We start from the raw sequence: 18,625 nt of genomic DNA, 5'->3' as shown, positions 1-18,625 counted from the left end.
CCAGATACCTCCCCCCTACCTTTATTGGAACAAGGTTATTAATTTGGTATAAGTGTGTAGAGCAGCTAGATTGAGTTTTGCATTTGTTTAATGTAATCTTGCATTCCTCACAATTGAACATTGTGTTTTATTTTGCCTGTAGAGTGCTCCACTTTATATAGCAAGTATATGTAAACCTACATAGACTATATTTCATAAAAAAATACTATAAGATCAAATTTAAAATTGCTTTATAATCACTGACTTTCTTAATTGGTGTATTTAGTCCATTTACATTTAGTATAATTATTGAAATGTTTTGTTTACCATTTTACTGTTTTTGTTTAGTTGTTCAATACTCCTTTGTTCATTCATTCATTCTTATTCTCTTTCATTCCTCTTTTCCTGTACTCATAGGGATTAATGGAATAATTTTAGTTATTCCATTTTAATTCTGTTGACTTTCTAGCTATATATATATATATATATTTTTTTTTTTTAGAGGTTGTGCAATAAGGATTAGAAAACACACTTTTTAGTTTGTTTTAGTCCTCTTAGAGTTGATATTGTGAGCATTAAATGTAAGAACCTTATAAAAGAAGAATTTATGTCTACCTATGTATTACATCCCAGAATACAGTGTTACTTTATTTGCTTTATACACTTGTGTTTCAGAGAAAGGGAAGGAAAAAATGTTCTTTTACCTTTATTCCCATTATTCCCTTCAGCCTGAGGGGCAGGTCTGATGGCAACAAATTTTCTCTAGTTTTTTTTATCTTTTTTTTTTTTTTTTTTATTTATTTATTTGAGAGAGAGCATGGGGGGAGAGGCAAAGGGAGAAGGAGAGAGAATCTTCAGACAGACTCTGCATTGAGTGCAGAGCCCGAAGTGGGGCTTTATCTCAGGACCCTGAGATCATGACCTGAGCTGAAACCAAGAGTTGGATGCTTAACCCATTGAGCCACTCAAGTCCCATTGTCTTTCACCTCTCCTTCTGAGACTCCAGTAATACAGGTGATAAACTACTTTGTATTGTTACACAGGTCACTGACGAGCTGTTCATTTTTTCAATTTCTTGTTTCTGTTCTTCAGATTAGATAATTACTACTAATTTGTTGTCAGATTCATATTATTGTGTTCCAGCTAATATTTATGCATATCAAACTGCCTCTACACATATTTATTATCTAAAGCATTTACTTACTTTATCTGCAAGTGCAAATTCAGTGGGTTAGGAATTCAGAATAGGCATGGTGGAATGGCTTGTTTTAGCTCCAAAATATCTGGAGTCTGGGACTCCCTGACTAGAAATGAGTTGGCAAATTGTGGCCAAATCATCTACAGGTGTTTCCACTCACATGTCTGGTAAATGCTGGCTGTTATCTGGATCTTCAGCCTGGCTATTGGCCAGCACCCCTCTACTTGGACTTTCCAAGTGGTCTCTCCACGTGGGTTAGTTCATGCTTCATCATATTGTGTTAACTTCCTGCCAAGAGTGAAAATCCAGAGTCCAAGGTGGAAGTGCTTGACATTTTTATTATCTAGTCTTAGGAATCACATAATACCACTTCTGCTATATTCTCTTGATTCAGGTTGTTACAAAGGTGTGCCCAAGTTCTAGGGGGAGGAACAATAGACTTTACCAGTTGATGGAAGAAGTGTTAAAGTTAGGTTGAAAAGAGAGCTATGTGAGCTGGATGATGCAGTCCTTCTTGAAAAATGCAGTCTGCCACAGCTTTCTTCTGCAGTCTCCAGTCTTCTTTTAAGAGTAGACTTTTCTTTCCAGATACTGAACTTTTGAGGCCTAGAATTTCTGTCTTTTATAGTTTCTGTTTCTTTGTTGAGAGTTTTCATTCTTTCACTTATTGTAGTTATCTTCCTTTGTATTCATGTATGTATTTATAATAGCTGTTTGAAGTCCATATCTGCTAATTCCAACACCTGGTTCATCTTGGAATTAGTTTCTATTGACTGCTTTTTTCTCTTGGTCATGGGTCTTATTTTTCTGCTTTGCATGTCTAATAAATTTTAATTGTTTAATGTCGTGATTGATATGTTGTATGTTGTGAAAGGTAATGTTGTAGGGAATCTGGATTGTTACTTTCTTTAAGGGTATTGAGTTTCATTTTGGCAGGCGTTTCTTCTGGTATGGTTAGGCTTGGTTTTCTTTGTTAAGGCAGGCTTCTTTCAGGTTTGTACTTTGTCTTAGGGCATGGTCCTCAATTCTAAGGTGTGGCCTTTCTGGGGGCTCAGCTGAATACCTCTTATGCTTCAATGAAGTCTCTCCATTCTGGCTGGGCCAGAACTCCTCCTCCTGGCTGTGCTATCTCTGGTGTCATCTCTATTATGCTTTCAGATCCTGCACATATGCAGCCCTACTCTTGGCCAAGGACCAAAGGTGAATTTCCACACAGACTTCTGAGGTTCTCCTATTCAATCCCTTTTCTCTGCCTTTTTGTTCTACAAACTTCAGCAGTCTTAGCACCCCCAAACTCAATCTCTGCCTTTTACCTCAGTGAGACCTTTGTTGCATCTGTTCTGTTTCACCCCTGTGTCAGAAGAGAGCCTTCATACTGAAAGTGAGGTAGTCATGGGAGTTACCTCATGTTCCTTTTTTCTGAAGGACTGTAAGCCTGTGCTGCCTTTTGTTTAGTGCCCAAAATGGTTGCCCAGTTTTAGATTTGCTTCTAGTCAGAGGATAATTCCTGTACCAGATACTCTATAATGGTTGAAAGTATATACATGCTACTGTAAGAAAACTTGCAATAGATGACCCCTTTGTATTGAAAACCAATATAAAACGATTTTAAGCACAAATTTATTTAAGGCCTGAAATTTTTACTACTGTAAAATAATTTATAATGTTCAAATTTTGCTTTTTATTGAATTTTACCCATAAATTTATATTGATTTTTTTCCAGAAATAGCAAATGCAGTGAAAATTTTAATATCATTCTCTCTTCCTGACTGATGTTAGACATTGCTAATCATTAATGATATTCTTCCCCAGTCTCCAACCTGGATGTTGTTTTAATAGCCTTAATATTGCACACTGGTAAGCAAGCCACCACCAGCTTGATGCTTATTTACCATTTTAGTTTTTATTTCCATTTTACTAGCCCAATCAGTATTATTTTGTGGGATATATAGTTTTTATGAAAGATTTCCCTAGTAAATTGTTTACTTCTCTAGAACTGAAGAACTGAAGTGATTTTTTTTAAAAATCATGTTAAAAGGAATCATTAAGGCTATTTATTAAGTTCTCAGTACTTCCTGAGTGAAATGTAAGAAAATATAAGCTTGTAAAGCAGACATTCTTAGCACTTGTGTCTCTGATAAATAATACTTGAAATTTAAAAGAGAATAAAAAGCTGGTTTTGAATATAAGTTATAGACACCAGCTAAAATAACACAGGAAGTGTCTTACTGAAATTAAAGGTTGAGCTTTCTATGGCTGTGCCTCTAGGAGGGATTTAAAGGTCAGTGACCAGCATTTTGACAAATTGTGTTTCGTTAATCATTGTTTTTCACTGAGATCAGATTTGCAATTTTGTGGATGCTAATAATTTTTTTTAAGATTTTAATTATTATTATTGGACAGAGAGAGAGACCACAAGTATGCTAATAATTTTTTTTTAAGATTTTAATTATTATTATTGGACAGAGAGAGAGACCACAAGTAGGCAGAGAGGCAGGCAGAGAGAGAGGGGGAAGCAGGCTTCCGACTGAGCAGAGAGCTCGATGCCCAGGACCCTGAGATCATTACCTGGGCTGAAGGCAGAGGCTTATTAACCCACTGAGCCACCCAGGTGCCCCTGCTAATAATTTTTTTTAAAATGTCCTCAAGACAGGCTTCGTATGAATGAAGATACCACTTAAAAAAGCTTCATGAGTCTTTTTTTTTTCAAGATTTTATTTATTTATTTGACAGACAGAGATCACAAGTAGGCAGAGAGGCAGGCAGAGAGAGAGGAGGAAGCAAGGTTCCCGCAGAGCAGAGAGCCCTATGTGGGGCTCAGTCCCAGAATTCTGGGATCATGACCCGAGCTGAAGGCAAAGGCTTTAACCCACTGAGCCACCCAGGCACCCAATCATGAATCTTTATAAACAGGAATTGCATGAATCTCATTAAAACCATATCTGGGGGCACATGGGTGGCTCAGTCAGTTAAGCATCTGCCTTTGACTTCTGGGATTGAGCCCTGCATTGGACTTCCTGCTCAGAGGAGAGCCCTCCTTTTCCCTCTCCTCCTCCTCTGCTTGTGCTGTCAAATAAATAAATAAAAGTTTAAAATATCACAAAAAAACCCAAACTGTTTCTCAAGGAGGACTGTTATCATGTTAAAAAAAAAACCCAGGTTTCCATTTTTTTCTAATTCAAAAATAGTATATGAAAATATTTATTTTATGTAAACTAAAATATACTGTTCAAAAACAGTTGGATTTCTAAGCTCATCAGACTGACTTTCTGGAGGTAAAATAATTAATATATAACTTCGTCAATTTATACTCTTTTGGAAAATACAGTAGGACACTTTTTTTTTTCCATTGGAAAGTAGTATATGCTTATGTTTTAACAGTTGCGGAAGTGTTGAAAGTGAATAGTGAAAACCTCCATCTCTCCCTGAAAACTTGTGATAACTGCTATGACTGTTTTGGTATTTCAGCCCCACTTAAGTGTGTGCAGGGCAGCCACATGTGAATCATGTTCCTTGGATTTGGGCTATAAGGTGAGTGTTTCCTTATTTATACAATATTGGTTTATATATTTGGATTCAAAACTTAACAGTCCCAGACCCAAAATGTACTAAAAGTGAATTTTTAGTCCCCGAAAATACATTTTTCACTGCTCACATTTAAATTTTAGCTTTCTTGGAGAAAATTGTATTTTGCAGATCATTCTTGCTTACTCATTTTCTCTCAAAAACAAAAAACAAACAAACAAACAAACAAAAAACCCTTGGAGGAAAAGATACGGCAGATAGCAATGAGTTATGTTTTCTGAATTTTATAGTCACTGTCCTTCAAATAATTTGTTTTTGTTTGGGTTATCCCAGTTATCCTTAGCATTTATCTAAATTTCTGACCATATTAAAATGCAAACTGAGAAAAAGCTGTAGAAGTATAAAGCTTCTGGAAGAAAGCATAGAGAATATCTTTGTGAACTCTAGGGGCAGGGAAAGAGTTCTCAGAAAGGATACAAAGTTGTAAACAAAAGAAATATTTGATATATTGGATTTTTATAAGAATTTTATTTTCCTTTTTTAAGATTCTATGTACTTATTGTTTGAGAGAGAGACTGAAAGAAAAGTGGAATGGGGGTGCAGAGAGAAAAGCAGACTTGAGCAGGGAGCCCAATATGGGACTTGCTCCCAGGACCTGGAGATCATGTCCTGAGATGAAGGCAGACACTTAGCCAACTGAGCCACCCAGGTGCCTTTTATCGGAATTTTAAATTGTTGATTATCAAAACACATTATTAAGGAAAAGAAAAGGCAAGTCCTAGATAAGGAGTAAATATTTATGTCAATACACATATGTGATAAAAGACTTTTACCCAGAATATATAAAACATCTATAAATCAATAATAAAAAGCCAGTTAATTCAACGGGGCGGGGGGGGGTGGTGGTGGTGGCTGGGGAATGAGCCAATGAGTTGAACAGACATTTTCAAAGAAGAAAATATAAAAATAGCTAATAAATAAATGGAAATATGCTTAATATCATTAGTCATCAGGAACAGGAAGTTGAAAAACCACAGTAAGGTACCACTTTGTACCTGTTGGGAAAGCTGGGATTAAAACTGACAGCACCAAATGTTGATGGGACTGTGGAGCAAATGGAACTCTTAAAATGCAGATAAGATTGTAAAATTGTATAACTGTTTTTGGAAAACTGTTTAGTAGTTTCTTATAAAGTTAAACATACACCTGCCCTATCTACCTTATGACCCAGCAACTCTACTTCTTAGTTATTACTTATTTACTCAAGGGAAATAAAAGTATGTGTCTCCAAAATTCTTGCACAAGAATATGTACTTATTCATAATAAACCCAAACTGTAAACATCCTAAATATCCGTCAAAGGAGGATGGGTAAACAGATGATGGTGTAGTCATGCAGTGGAATCATTTTCCGAATAAAAGGAATCAACTATTGATGCATGTAACATGGATAAATCTGTACAACAGTAGATTAAATGAAAGAAGCCATTTACAAAAGACTGCATCTTATATGGTCATATTTATATGAAGTTCAGGAATAAGGACAAATCTGTGGTAATATTAGCTGCCTGGGAGCTTAGTGGGGTTTGACTGCAAATAGGCATAAGGAGTTTTCTGGAATGGTGGAATATTCTGTATTTTGATTGAGTTGGTTGTACACCTATGATCTCTTTCACTGTATGTAAATTTTATCTCACTGTGAACTGAAAATCCAAAAGTACAAATTGAGAAATGTTTAGGAATTGGGAAGATAAAGAGGGTACGAGAGACAAGAGTAGAAGGGTGTGTAGCACCACTTTTTTCTGTAGTATAATCATATTTTTGAGTAGAAGTCATCTTAGCAGAATCACTGCTTCCTTGGTTAGTTGAAGAAGTAGGCTAAACTGAAGAATCCTAAAAAGTGACCCATACCTTAAATATTTAAAGAAAAGTACACCTGAAACATTAGGATGAAATTGTTCTCTGTGGTTTATTAACAACCACCACCAGAACCACAAAGTAGTAATTTTCCTTTGTTTCCCTTTGCCCCTTGGCAAGAGTTCTTAGTCTTTTTTTATGCCGTGTACCTTTTTGGCAGTCTGGTGGAGCTTATGGACCCATTCTTAGCCCTTCTTAGAGTGATTTTAAATTAGGATTACAAATATACCTGTTAAATTAATATTAGTCATTTGTTCTTGTTTTTGTTTTGCAGAAGAAAAAAGGTTAGAGATAATTGCAACCAGAGACTAGAACAACAGTAGAGAAAATCAATGATCCTCTTTACTTTTCCTTCATTAATAGAATACCACTTGTTTGCTGTGTACATGTTTTCCCAGAATGCCAATGGTAATTCTAGCTTCCCTTGTGGCTAGATTTGATAATGTGATAACTTATGATCTGTTGTTCTTAAGTAGAAATGATGAGTTCTTAAAGGAGGGGCCTATCCTTCTTTCCCTTCTCCAGTCTGCTTATACAAATATGATGGTGCACCATCGTAGACCTTGCACTGCCCGTCGTGTTGGCTGAGCATATGATGGAAGGGTCCTGGGTCCGGTCCTGTATGAAACAAATCTACCCAACCAGCTGTACACTACTGATCCGGGAATTTATGTGGGAGAGTAGTGTATTCGGTGTAATTAGTAGCATATTTGTTTATGAGCCCCTCCTCCCTCCACCTTCTTCTATTTCTCACAGCTAAACCTTATTCTCACTGATACAGTTACTCTAGTATTACTTTTGATGGCAGGGATAATAATTCATAAATAATTTTATCTCAGGGAAATAAGCACAATTTCAGGTACTTAATTCACGTTTTCTCAATACATTTAAATAAAAGATAATCTTGATAGGAGTGGGTATCAAGGAATGAAAACATGAAAGCATACCATTAAAAAAAAATAGTAGGGACCCAGAACCCTTAATGAGACATGGTCATGCAAGGAAAGAGCCTAGTCTGGAAACTGCTGAGTGGTTTATGGAATGAGGGCCTGACTCTGCAGAAATTAAGAGGAACCCATCTTATCATACTAAGTCCAGTAGAGAAGGTTTTGCTGGTATAGGAGAAAGTCATTGTTCTGTTCGTTTTGATTATAATAGTTCAGAAAATACTAAGAAACCAAATATGTGCTAGAATACTATAGTTAACACATTATATAAAATTTATAGTCTAATAACCTAATTTTTAAGTGTTGATAATAAGTAGTATTTTACCATTTGCAACTGTTTTAGTATGACATACAAATACAAATATATCATTTCAATTAGTGACAAAGTTATGAGTAATTATTGTGTGGCATGATATTTCACATCCAAATGTATGAACTCTCTTTCCTCTCTACCCAACCACACACATTTTCAGCCCTCTTTGTAGTAGCTAAATTTGTAATTTTGGTTATATCAATTTTGGGTTTTATGTGATTATGACTAGATAAATGCAGTTTACCGTTAAGTACTATAACTGTTTTTTCCTGAGCATTTTATTTTCCCTGGAGGTAAAATTCTCTCTGTCTCTCTCTCTCTCTGTCCCTCTCAAATTCTTTAGTCTCTATGTTTTTTTTTAACTTCAGTTTATCCCTAAACTATATAAAACTCTTAACAGGTTCAAGCCCATTGGGCATTAAATTGATTTTATCTTCTTTAGGAGCCTTCTGATCTACCGTGAGTTGGGTCAGTTGTTCCCTAGGTTTGCCTTATAGCTGTCTACTTCAGATGTTTCTTCACCATCATTCTGAGGATTCCCTTTTGCCCTTCTCATGAGTTGGATTCTTCAGTTCCTGGAATTGTCCTCTTTCTTGGTTTCCCACCTTGTTTTGGTGGAACACATCTTCTAGTAACTTCCTGAGAGAGAAAATGTGGACAGCAAAATTATTTGAGATTTCTCTTGTTTAAAAAATGCCTTTACTATATATTCACACTTGATTTAATGTCTCTTTTGGTATGGTATTCTAGGCTGGAAATAGTCAGAAGGTTTTTTCCTGGAAGTTGTTTTCTAGCTGCTAGTGTTGCCATTAAAAAGGGTGGTGTAATTCTGATTCCAGATATTTTTTATGAAACCTCTTTCCTCTTGGGCAGCTTATAGGATCCTACGTTCATCTTTTCAGTATTCAGAAATTTCACTGAGCTATATATGCTGTATTTGGGTCTATTTTCATCACTTTTGCTGAATTCTCATTGTATCCTTTGACTTAGGAAACTCCTGTCCTTCAGTTTGGGGTATTATTCTCGAATTATTATCTTGGATTTTTTCTCCTTGTGTTTTCTGTTCTTTTCTCTAGAACTCATAAGTTGAAACTCCTCGACTTTAAATCTTCTCATTTGTTTTCCATTTGTTTTTATTTTTATTCTGTTTATCCTGCTGTTTCCTCAGCTTATACTTTTCTAAACTCTCTCGCCTATTATCTACCTCCTAACAGTAAACAAATGTATATACATGAAGTACATACATGTGGTAAAAACACATGGCAAGTGCTTTTATTGGCTGTAATTGTTGCTCTTGTTTAGTTTTGTAATTGTTTGGAGGGAGAGGTCTTTGGTTTTGATTCTTTGGCTTATTAGCTGTATGACTTTGGGCAACTTTTATAATTTTTTTGACTCCTATTTTCCTTGTTTGTAAAATGTGAGTAAGTTGTATCTCTCAGATGTTTGTGAGCATCAACTGAGATTATATATATGAAAATACTTAATAAACATTGTATGGAGTTAATAGTTACTACTTGCATCTTTCAGATATGGAAAGTTTCTTTGAAAGAAAATGATGGCTGAATTTTCATGTTATTTTTAAGATTACTTGATTACACATGTCTATTTTTCTCACATCTAAATGAGCTAGATGAACTTAAGCTAAGTGCTAATGCTGCCTTTTAAATAACTTACTTAATACTCAACCTCATAATGTTAGGCTGAAGAGAGATGAAAATATTTATTCTGTGAAAAGCTCTGGCTTTACTTCAGACTGTATAAATCTGTGTAATGTAATAGTTATTTAAGAATGACATGATTATTAATTTAAACCCATGAAGGGAATATTTATTGGAATTTGTTTGTTTTTTTTTCTTAAATGTTACTTGAGATTAGGAAAAATGGAATCTTTTAGGTTTTATCAATAGTATAAATGTAATTTCAAATGTTAGCTCATTTTTGTTAATGGTGGCTTTTTGTTTGTTTGTTTTGTTTTAAGGTTTTTGGATTCAAAGCATAAAAAACCATTAGAAGATATACAATCTGTAAGTATGTTTTTTATTTGTATGCTTGCAAATATCTTCTAAAATAACTATTAAGTGAAAGTTATTTCCTTGTTAGAATCAGGTGGAGTTAATGATATATTTTAACAGAATTGTGTTCCTAAAACAATTAGTCCATGACGTTTGATTAAGAGCATTGTTAGGTCATTCAGAAAGCATAGTGATGAGGTCAAAACAATGTTGGCACACATTCACTTTACTTGATCTGGTTTAAATGACTTGGCATCTAGCCCATCTTTGAGCCAGTAGCCTTGTGGTGACTTGAAGTGTAATTCACAGCAGAGCTTTTCTGTTAAAGCTTTATTAACCTCTTCCATGGATGTGTGCTTCAGAGTGGGTGTGCTTCTATTTATTCTGGTCTTTAGGTCATTCAATTGAAACAGCTTTTAGGGTATTCTCCAACTGTATATAACATAAATAAGTTACCTAAAATTGTTGAGTTGGGTGGTTTCTGTTGTTTGGGGCAGGGATGTAAGGCTTGCGCTCTTGGTACAGCTGGTTTATCTTATCTTTAACCTTTTGTTTTTCTTTTTGACTTTGTCAGTAGGGATGTGAAAAGGAAAAAAGAACAAAATAAAAATGGGAAGAAAATATTTTGTCATTTTTGCCCTTGAAGACTATTATTCCTTCCCAAAATACTGACCCATTTTCTACCTTTTAAAAAATGGTATATGAAATGTGTTATTTTTCTCCTTGGTTTTTATTTTTCCTCTGTGATGTCTGTAAATTATGCAACAGAAAAAATTTTAATCTGTAGTTACATTTCCTGATTGTCACAGTTTCTGTAGAATTTATTTCTCAAATGTAAGAGCAAGATTTTTTTCTGCCTTTGATGGGCATTTAAATCGTCACCAGAAAGGATGAGAGATTCTGTGTGCTTTGTTGGCTTATAGGATGTTGCTTTTCTATCTTTAATTTAGTGATCTATCTTGAATTGAGCAATAAGACCTCAGAAGACTTACGAGTAAAGTAGACACCATTATTGTTTCTTCTAGTGAGTTTTCATTAATTTCCTCAGATTCACAAAGAAGCAAACATTTATGCTGATTTTGCCACATATTAGACCTTGTAAAACTTGCTGGCGGTACAGAGGCGAATAAGATACCATTTCAGTCTTTGGTAGTTTTTATAATCTCAGGTGATAAGTAGACATAGTATTGCAGAAGAGGTAACTTGTATACAACAGAGCTGTGTGGAGAACAGTGGAAATAGGACTTGTATCCTCTAGGCAAGTTTTCATAAAGAAGGGCATTTTTGAGCTGGGGTGAAGGAATCCGCTGAGGCTCTCCTGGAGACCTCCAGGTGGGGCGTATGGCATTACGGGCAGAGGTTGGCATGGAAGAAGGCGGTTGGCATGGAAGAAGGTGGTTGGCATGGTGGGGTTTAGAGTATGGCAGATAATCCATTATGGTCAGATTCGGGGGTAGGGTATGGAGGGTGTGGGGTGACAGGTAACAAGGTGAAAGAAAGGTGCTGCAGAGACTTGGCGTGTAGGTGGGCCCCAGCTTACACATGATTTGTGCATAGATCTTCCTCTTGTCCTGATTAACCTCCTGTAACAACAAGCCTTGTTGCAGATGCCAGAATGCTTCAGTGGAGGAAAATAAAAACCACAAAGCTTTATACTTTTGAATAACTAGATTCAGAAGCTGAGTTAAAAAAAAAAAAAAAAAAGAAAAGAAAAGAAAGCACAGAACAAGAAGTGTCAAGCTGCAGTCTATTAGGTGAGTCAGTGCAGGTTTAGACACTTAAGATTAGGCATTTAGAGTCCCAGAAGGAAGGTAGAAAGATACCAAAAACAGATTCTGCCTTTTTCAAAATTTTATTCGAGATTATCATTATATCCAAAGAAAAGGAAGGAAATTCTTTTCATTCCTGTATTCAGTGGCTTCCTGCTTCCAAAATTTAGGACCTAGGCTTGCACTGTCAGTACTGTGGCTCACTTAACATTATTATGGCTATAGGTGGCATGGGGAGCTAGTCTGGGAACATGGCTGCCCTTTTACTTTTGTGTTTCTAAACACAGGATCCCAGAGTTAATGAGCCATCTCTTTGTTAATTGAGTGTAGCTTTTGGTATATATATTTCAGCTCCCCTTCCCCAGTTCATTTGATGGAATCATAGACTTTCAGAACTGGAAAGTATCTGAAAGAGATCATTTAGTCCAACCTTCTCATTTTACACATGGGGAATCTGAGGCGTAGAGAAGTTAAGTGAGTTGAACAAGGTCACATGGGTACATATGGTAGCAGACCACCCACCGTTGAAGCCAGTCTTCCTTTCTGGTTTTGTTGTCATTTGTTTTAACCTCCCCAAATTTTACTTCAGAAGTTTCTAGAACTACCAGTTTGTAGCATGTTTTGATTTTTGATGTCACTTTTTATTCTCACTACCCCTATTTGTATTTCTGGCTCTGGGTAAGTGAGTCTGGCAAGCAGCAGCTGTTTCTTTTCTTTTCTTTCTTTTATTTTTTTGGGATGTTAATTCTATGTGATGTATATCTTTGCAGATATATACACTGAAAGGTCCTAAAATATTGACACTAGACATACATCTATTTAATGGTATATTAAACTTTTTATGGCAATTGTGATGTGCGGATGAAGAACAGTACTTAATATGGACTTTTTAATAATCGACTGAATCTGTTTATGTCTCTATATTATCAAGCATTCAATAAATTATCTTAAGAAAGGACAAAATTAGCTTCATATCATTAATCAAATTTGGGTATGATGATGCTTAGTGAATTTGTTTTGGGCAGGTGTGTGTATTTCATGGTTCTATGTTCCTCTGTATACCTGTAGGCTGGTGAGGGTAAGAGGGGAAGGGAGGATGATGGGGATAGAGGCATAACACACTTCTTGCCTTTGAGGACCTTAACTGTTCACTGGATACTTGTTTGTAAGAGGGTTACTCTATTTCATTGTGTATTCTATTTGACACACAACTCTCCATCATTTGGTGATGAACCTCTACCTGTTGTTAATTTTTATCTGTTAAGGTTTCTTTTTAAGATAGTGATGTTGAAGAGAGTTAGAGACCTGCATACTTCCCTAATGCTTTGGGAAGTCTCACTTATCTGGAAGCTTTTCCTGTTAGTCTTACTCTTCCTTCACTTTCTGTCAACCCCTTCATTAGAAACTCTTGCAATGCTTCTTCAACTCTCTTGTCTCATATAAGCCAATATAAGGTGAGGATTTTAAAAAAGGTATCTTTTACATTGAATTTTAATTTTAAGGAAGTGTAAATGGTCAGATTTACCTACTACTTGTCTCAGTCAAATCCCATTTTCCATTTATGTATCTTCAGTCTTGGTTTGTTGAAGGACTTATCAACTAACATACCACACAAAAGTTATAAGGAATTGGGTATGTGCACATGCACGTGTGTGTGCACGTATGCACGGTTATTGGAGAAGGTCTTAATTAAAGAAGAGAGTCATCATTCTTATTCTAGCAACCCCTCCTCCAGATCACTTCCATTACTACAGGCCCCGGTATATGTTCTCACATACTCTTCATCCACTTCATCGGTACCTGTAGAGATTTTCATAACCTTTTTATGTTTTCATGGTCGCTTTTTGTTGGTTCTATCTTTTATGCCAAATACTGCTCTAGTAGGAAGGCTGATTTTGAGTAGAATTTGTTATTGCTTTTGTTTTTGAAGCTGTTCTCTATTTTGTATTGTAAGTGGAAGAAGTATGGAGCTGTATTGGGAAAAGTTTTGACTTTTGTAACCAGAGGACCTGGGCTTGAGTCCTGGCTCTTCTAAATCTTAGCTTTCTCATATATAAGATGGAGATTATATTTTCTATTATTATATTCGTGTGACTATGAATTAAAAAACATGGAAGCTCCTTTGTAAGGTTGTGTACATGTGGTAAACATGTAGAAGTTCATTAGTTCCATTTTTCCACCATTTCTGCCTCTTAACAGTAATATTTGAGAATCAGTTTATGATGTAGTCTTAAGCAGTACTTGTCAAACCAAATGTGTGAGCTCCTGAAAAAGCAGGAGAATTTTAGAAGACTAAAGCTGTGTGAAACTCAAAATGTTGATTTTTCTGTTATGCTGCCATGAGACCAGCATCTTAGAGCTTTGTTTCCTAGCCTGCTCCTTGTCCCTCACCTTTTAAGTCCTATCTTTACATGAGTATTTATAAAAATATTCTGCACTATTTACCAGACCTCTTCTTTAATCTGTATTAAAGATAGTGTAAAATGTGACTATTTTCTTGGTCAGTCTTCCACTTACCTGTCATGTTTTGCATAGGAGTGAGTATGAAATTATTTAGCAAGGGTACATAAATATGCATATGGCATTACTAAATGATTTTTTGAGCAAAACTCAATATATTATAAGTGAAAAAGGGGGAAAGCTTTGTTTTAAGTAGTAGTATGAAAGTTGATTTATTTAAGGTCTGACCATTTAGAAAATAGTGGATTCTGATTTGCTTATAATTAGTTCAGCTTTCATGTGGATTAGGATTTAAAACCATTTAAAGTAGAGGAACCATACAGATATCTTTAGGATCTCTTAAATGTGAAATACATGTCCACAATCACATATTGAAACTCTTAGGGCCAGTGTGTCTCAGCATTCAGAATCTTTCCCTTTGCAGAAAGATAACATGGAAGCATAAACTTACTAATATTACATAACACTCCTCTGGGGTCTAGGGCAAAATGGTCTTCCTACCATTTTCACTCTTTACTCTTAAGTGTATTAATTAAAGAGTGCACACTGTCATAAACTCAGATCGGATGCTGCCACAATTGAGCCTGTCATAAGTTTAACAGAAAATGTTAGATATTTCAGACTTTTGGGATTTCAGTATTGGAGAGGAAGGGATTGTACAATGACCTTGACTTGTTTTAAAACGCTAAGTTTTTATTTTAAATAATTTTTAAAAATCTCATTTGGTTAGTAGCTGTAGTTACCATGATTTTGCTGACCACAAATTCAAGTGTGGGATCCCTTTCAGAGCCTTCTTAATGTTTGTTAACACACCTGTTAACCATGAGTAAACCAGTGCATGATGACAAACATGTCACTACTATTAAAGAGACCAATTTTAGTATGCTCTAAGTAATATAGATTTAACATTTTACTACTCTGTATTTATTTTACTTCTTATTCCTTCATTACTCTGAGACTTTAATTAAAACTCATAACTGAGAGATTTTTGACAAGATTACCTTTGTTAGAAAAGTCTGCCTTAACAATTTTTTAGTAAGTGTAGTTTTTGAGTAGATTAGTGTCATTCACTTTTTTTTTTCAATTTCTTTGCCCTTATAATTTTACTATTTTAAAAATTTATCTTTTTAAATAGTACTTCAAGAAAACGATGTATGCTCAACTCTGGGGTAAAGACAGTACTGTGGCTCATTAGGTGTTTGTACACACTTGGTGAAGTCAAACATATACTCCCTCAGCATGCAGGAAGTTTCAGGGGACACGTGCAGCTGGGTGGGAGGTGTGTGCCTGAGCGGCATCACAGGTTTTGTGAGCAAGTAATGGAAGCCCTAAGTGCATAACACCTAAGATCAGTTTTCTTAATGGTAAAATGGGGATAATGACACTACCTACTTCATAGAATTGTTAGGATTGAAAGAAGTAGTTAATACAAAACAACATGATGCCTGGTACAGTATACAAGTTCAGGAAATGTGTTACTGTACTTTTTTTTTTTTTTTGCAGTGCAAAAGATAACTTTAGATCACATTTAAACTTTTCTTTTAGGTGTGCTGAAAGACATTATGATACCGCCAAATTTAACTGTAGAGGTAGGTATTAACTGCCACGTAATGTATTTCTGTTATATAACTTAAAACCAATAGACCAAATCTTCTTGTCATAGCAGTAGTGAATAAGCTCAATTATTAAGTGATGTAAATATTTATCTTAAAGATGGTCTTAGACAATTTGGAAAAATTTAATTTTACTTTTGTGTTTTAGGGAACAGTTACCATATAAACCTGCCAGTACTAGTAGGAATACTAAAATGCAGGGTTGACTGTAAGAATTAGGAAAAGTTTCTAGACAAACCATAAAATAAAGAAAGGGTTATATCTACTGTTGGAGGCATTTGGTCTAATAGTAAAGGATTATAGGAAGAGCAAAGCAGACAACGGAGTAACTCCGTGGAGCCGTGACCTCAAGGGGGCAAAAGCTTATGACAAATGTGGATAAGAGGAGCCTGACAAGTGGGAGCAGGAGCTGCTTTAAATGAGTTCTTCTCCAGGTGTAGTAAATTTTTCTGAGGTCCCACAAAAACCTTCCCTCATTGTTTGTGGAACCCCTTGAGCCATGAGTGACCTGGAGAGTGAAGAAGCTTGGCAGATGCTGCCATGATAGAAAGAGAGGGTGGAGTCCATGCGCTCCATGTTGATGTGTTTGCGGTGGATCCCTTCTGACAGTCTAGATCGGATGTTCAAACAGCTGGTTTGAGAATTCAGAAGTGCTAGTGGTGAGAGCCAGTACAGATCCACTAAGAATTTTTCCTTTTTCGTGAATTTAAGCTACTGCTTACTAGGCAAAGCGTGTTTTAGTCAACGTTTATCTAGCTTTAAATAGACGTTTAACAGTTTCCTGGCTGTTTTGTGTGCCCGTGGGGAGATGAAAATGGAATGCTGAGGCCCAGGTGAAAGCATCCCAGCGACTCCCTGTAATGGTCATTGTCGTCTCCCAGGACCACTCACCTGACACACTGAATCCGGTTCCATATTAGTGATGATGTGACTGAAGATAGAAGGCATACTTCTCACATATTCAGATGACACAGAGGACCATTATGTACATTAGATGTCAGTCAGGATTTGTAAGGGTTTTAGTAGAATGGAACTGCTGAGGCAGGGACCAGTAAGAAAAAATTTAATAGTGATATAGTTGAACTCCTGTTTCTGAGCAACTTAAAAAACACAACAACAAAACCCCTCTGACTGTAAGCAAAGAGAAACTTTGGGTTTTTATAACTCATGTGAAAAGACCTGAAGCTTCATTAGATACACTTTACTACAACTGTATACGTTTTTATAAGTAGTTTTTTTCAGCTTCTTTTGTAAATGTCTTTAAAATCATGTGTAGTATACAACACTAACATTTGCAAGACCATCTTTAAATAACACACTTAGCATTTTTATTATATGAAATATAAAAATCAGTCCTTTCCATTGTTGATTGATTGGTAATTTATATCTTCTCTGGAATATATGTTTTGTGGTGATGTAATATTATAAATATTACGACTCCTTTTGTCAGAAAACGCATTGAGAGCCCTGACAGGAAACCTGCCTACATGACATTTCATTTTGAGTTTGCCTCTCTCTCTGACATGTTGCCTTCTGCTACCTCTCCATTACAAAGTTTCCTCTTTCATTAAGTGGGGAAAATAATGCTCAGCCTCTGTCTAGTGGGTAGGTTTAAGAATTGAGACACTAGTTTCTATTCAAATATTGGTAAATTATCAGGCAGCAAATTATTTTTCTCTAGAGTTCACTTTTTCCTTTAAACATCTATTAAGCTTATATGCAACATTTCTAAAGTTAATCTACTTTAATAAACAATTCAGGAAAGACTTTTTTTTCCCTAATTCTGAGGTTATCCTTTTACCACAGTTGCACAGTATCCTTTTGAAGACCATAATCCACCACAGCTAGAACTTATCAAACCCTTTTGTGAAGATCTTGACCAATGGCTAAGTGAAGATGACAATCATGTTGCAGCAATTCACTGTAAAGCTGGAAAGGGATGAACCGGTGTAATGATTTGTGCATATTTATTACATCGGGGCAAATTTTTAAAGGCACAAGAGGCCCTAGATTTCTATGGGGAAGTAAGGACCAGAGACAAAAAGGTAAGTTATATTTGATGATTTTTTCTTTCTTCTTCCTTGATCTGAGCATTTATTAGAAAACAGCTTTTTAAAAAGATGGTTGGTAACCCTTCTACCGTAACTGTTGTATGAGCAAATGACTGAATCTCTCAATTTTTCTCTTCATGCTGGCATTTTCATATCATGCTAGTAAATCTTATGCATTAACTGCATGGCATATTTGGTCTTATAAAATCCTGGCAGAGCATTTAAAGAAGCAGTACGTTGAACAAAAGTAAGCTTGATATTTCTGAACCTTGCTTGAGAGTAAGATGTCTTTGGGTAATAACTTGGATGCCATTTCCTACTAAAGTATGATCCTTTATAAGTACATGAAAATTATTCTTTGATATGAATATTCACAAATATAGTTATAATTAAGATTAGTCAAAGGTTCTTCTGTTATTCAGAAGGCTAATAAAGACGATGTTGAAATTCACGGACAAACTTAATCTATGTAATATGTTTGAGGGGAGAACATAAAGTCAGGAGAAGTTTCATAATAATTTCTAAGAGATTCATTTCTTTGGATGGTAAATGTGACAAAATATGTTTATGTTTCTTACAGAGAGATTTTGTACATTTCTCTGTCTCTGAGAAGGAAAAACCCAAACCGCTCCAGATAGAGGGAGAAACTCACCTAGACAAAGAACTCTCTTGAGGGAGACATTACAACTTTATGAAGAAATTTATTCTAGTTTTAATAACATTTACAATCAGGAAGGTTCTCTTCCAGTTTAAGTTGCTTGCCTGCCTGCCTTCCTTTAATTTTTAGTGTGGGCTTTGAGCTCGTGACCCTGAGATCAAGATCTGAACTGAGGTCAGGAGTC

At 35.6% G+C, this 18,625-nt stretch overlaps 1 pseudogene; it reads left to right on the top strand.

Annotated features, from left to right (window-relative positions):
• LOC123393943 overlaps window positions 1–18,625 on the top strand; it is a 67,559-nt pseudogene that overhangs the window by 23,537 nt on the left and 25,397 nt on the right.

This window comes from Mustela putorius, unplaced genomic scaffold (genome assembly GCF_011764305.1).
Source record: "Mustela putorius furo isolate JIRA1106 unplaced genomic scaffold, ASM1176430v1.1 tig00001093_pilon_pilon_pilon, whole genome shotgun sequence".
Classification (NCBI taxonomy): domain Eukaryota; kingdom Metazoa; phylum Chordata; class Mammalia; order Carnivora; family Mustelidae; genus Mustela; species Mustela putorius.
This window is presented reverse-complemented; position numbering and strand designations above follow the sequence as displayed.